The sequence below is a fragment of the Elephantulus edwardii genome, unplaced genomic scaffold (genome assembly GCF_000299155.1).
Source record: "Elephantulus edwardii isolate Elephantulus edwardi_28Jun2011 unplaced genomic scaffold, EleEdw1.0 scaffold00251, whole genome shotgun sequence".
NCBI lineage: Eukaryota > Metazoa > Chordata > Mammalia > Macroscelidea > Macroscelididae > Elephantulus > Elephantulus edwardii.
The window spans coordinates 3283737-3287453 of record NW_006400001.1 but is presented as its reverse complement, the minus strand read 5'-3'; the positions used below and the strand labels follow the sequence as shown (position 1 = coordinate 3287453).

Sequence of the window (3717 nt, the reverse complement as noted above, 5' to 3'; positions counted from 1 at the left end):
TTCCTGACACATTATAGCCCATTGTATCAGTCACCTTGTCAATCCACCTGGACTACGGTCTCCCTCTCCTTTGCTGACCGAAAGCATCATGTCCCTCTCCAAGGAATAGCCCCTGAACAACATCATGAGATACTTGTAAAACTGAGGGTGTAGTGAAGAACAGAGAGAAACTCACTCAAATAAGGGAACCCCAAACATTGTTTGTGTGTTTAACCTTTAAACAAGGACAGTCTTGGTATAATTAATTTTAGTTTATCTTTATAACTCCATTACACAATATCTTATCACCAAGGTAATCTTGATGGAGAAATTATAACAGAAAGTCATTTGTTGATTTGGCCACTAAAATAGTTATGCATTTTTCATTTTTACCTGCCTGTCTCTTCTTCCAAGCAGAAATGGTTCTTGTTTACGACAATTTCAATTTAATCTTTCTTCTTCGAGTGCTAATTACCCTGAAAAGGATGTCTGTCCTCTTAATTCGTAACAGTAGTTCTGCCACATGTTGCCAAATACATGAAGCACTATTACTGTACCTCCAGTAGGAAATGCTATTATGAAAGGGTCTCCTGATTTTCATACAAAAATCTCTGCTAACTGTTTGAGTTGCAGAAAAATAGCCTGATGCAAAAACAAAATCTAACTGCCAAATACCTTAATCGAATGATAAGAGGCTTCTGGCACCCGTCTTCAAAGCTTGTAATGATGTGCTTAAATATGTCAAGTCATGCTTAGGAAGAACATCGGATTGTTCTTTTAAATGGGACCTAAGGACCAGGTAAAGCATTAGAGTCTAATCACTATTATTAATAATAGCATGACTATATTAATCTCTCCTATCAGCAAGCAAGTATAATATTGACCTTTTCTTTCAAAGACAGCTCTAATACTGTTATTTACTGTGACAGACATTTTATTCTGCAGTAGTAGTTACAAATGTTTAACACAATGAAGATCCATGCTGCACTATCAAAACCCTCTCGAATTTTGTTAGACAAAAGATTGGCTGTGCCCTTCAGATGAAAAGCATAGAGACTGACTCTTTAATAGAGTAAGGTGAAAATAAACCTCAGCCTGACTCAGAAGATTAGCTATAATGAATGAGATAGAAGGCATCTCAAATGTATCTATCTATCCATCCATTCATCTATCTATCCACCTTCTAACCAAACCCTTCTTAACAAATTCTTTGTGCTCTAGTGTTTTTTGCCAGCATACTCTGAAGAAGGCAAGCTGATCCAGAATGAGAGAGAAACCCTGGGGGTGTGGAAGTTAAGTGCTCAACTGCTAATTGAAAAGTTTACAGCTATCAATGGCTCCAAGAAAGAAAAGAATCTGTTATCTTCTCCTATCCAGACTACAGGCTTGGAAACCCTACATATCCATTCTACTCTGCTTTGTTATGAGTTAAAATTCACTTAGTGGTGCCTTTTGACTCTCTAAGTAGCATGGTGGTGAGTCAGCAAGAACAAATACCATACAAATGGTGGTGAAAACAAGCCAAGAAGAAATGTGTAATTGATCCATTTTCTAAGCACCTTTGGTGTGATGTAAAAGCACCTGCTATATTCAAGATATTAAATCATGGGAAAACCCTAGTCATGAGGACTAAATGAATCAGAATTTTATCTGGCGGCCTCAAGGGTCTTGTTTTTGAAGCCAGTCTTACTGATCTGCAAAACCGTGAGGTTGCATTTAGAAAATGCAAACTAACTGCTAAGAATGTGAATGGCAAAAAGTTCACTCCCCAACTTCAATGACACGGATTGTACTCAGGACAAAATGTGCTCCATGGTTAAAAATGGCAGATCCTGATTGAAGCTCATGTGTTTGTCCAGAACACCGATGGTTATTTGCTTTGTCTGTTTTGTGTTAGTTTTTGTTTTGGTTTTTTTAAAAAACAAAACAAAAAACCAAAAAACAAAAAAAACCCCAGCAAACAAACAAAAAAAAAACACACAACCCCACACAATCAAATTCAGAAGACATTAACAGGTCCGCCAAATTTGGAAGAAAATGATGGAATCCATTACCTGAGAGGTGCAGACAAATGTCTTAAAAGAAGCATTAATTAATTGATTCCTGGCAGCATTGGGAAAGACATAGAAAAACCTTGCCAGTCTATGTATCCCTTCCATGGTGTATTTGTTAGAAAAGTGAAAATACTGAAGAAGCCCAAGTCTGGACTGGGAAAACTTATGGAGCTTCCTAGTGAAGTTGGTAGCTCTGGAAAAGCTACTGGTGATGAGATGGGCACTAAAGTTGAATAAGCTGATGAGTATGAGCCACCAGTTTAAGTATCTGTTTAAAATTGAGACTTTAAATAATTACTGATTAAAGTTGTTCTTTGCGGGAAAAAACATTCACATAATGGCACAAAACCACAATGGAGTGGGGATTCCATGGAGAGACTAGGTTGTGCCAAAGGCACATTTACGCTTATGCATGACTTACAGTGGGGGGAAAAATCATACAGGCAAATTGTGAGATAAAGCAACCCTATTTCTCAATGGACAAAGTAATTAAGAACCTGCTTCTTTCACTTTTTTTCTTTCCTTGCTCCAACAGTTATAGATGTCAAGCCTTTAGGATACATACCCTTTAGATGGTTCCAGAATACTTCACCACATTGTTGTTGTTGTTATGTGCTATTGAGTCACCTGCGACCCATAGCGACCCTATGCACAATGGCCCTTAGCTCTGCTCTGTCCTGTGCCAATCTCACCATCTTTGACACACCTGCTCCCATTACCCCAGTCACTGAACCAATCCATCTCATAGAGGGTCTTCCTCTCCTGAGCTGTCCCTCCACCCTCCCAAGCATGACGTCCCTCTTCAAGGACTGGTCCCTCCTTGCAACATTAGACTAATAGAAAAAGAAACATCTATTTTGTTCTGTTAGGCCACTGAAGTTGTATAGATTTACCTGTTGTAAAAATCATCATATTTTACCAATCATTGTAATTCATTATGTTGTAAACACTGTTTTTGTATGCTCAAAAACTTGGACAAGTTACTCAATCTCTTGGAGCCTATATTTCTCATTGACAAAATAAAGTGTGTTCTTATTTCTAGGTTTCTACAGTTTGTAATTTTTTTTAGGATATAGAAACTACACATTTAATTTATTTGATTAAGTCTACTATTTCTTTTGCTTAGTAGGATCTATTGCCCCTTCATTGACTTTTGATGGATATCTCTCCTTTAGAAATTACTGCATTTCTTGGGTTCTCTTTGTTGTTGTTTGTTTCGTAAAATATAGTGCTCCTCTGGTTTGGAAATAGTGGTTTTGATCATTTTCTTTACAGAACCTGTAAATGTTCTTAGCAAATGATTGCTGTCTGTCCAAGCATATATATTAAAATCTGGTGAAATGTCCTTAGGAAGGTGTAATGCCAACCAAAAGCCTGCTGAAGTCTGGCAGTTCTAATTCACCTGTGACTCTGAGGAGGAAACATGGGTAAAATCTTCCCTAGCAATTTATAACTTTGGAATCCCAGTGGAGAACCAGCTGAGAGTCAGTTCTAACTTGATGACAATAGAACACACACACACACACACACACACACACACCACACACTGTTTTTATATGTCATTGAATAGCTTAGCAACCTCTGCACAGTAGCTTTGAACTCTGATCTATCCTGAGCCAATTTCACTACCTCTGATACACCTACCCTAATTACCCACTTACTTTGCCAAATCCATCTCATTGGT

At 37.8% G+C, this 3717-nt stretch overlaps 1 pseudogene; it reads left to right on the top strand.

Moving 5' to 3' along the window:
• The first annotated feature begins 398 nt into the window (after positions 1–398).
• On the top strand, positions 399–2297 carry LOC102869413 (annotated as a pseudogene).
• Positions 2298–3717: the final 1420 nt, after the last annotated feature.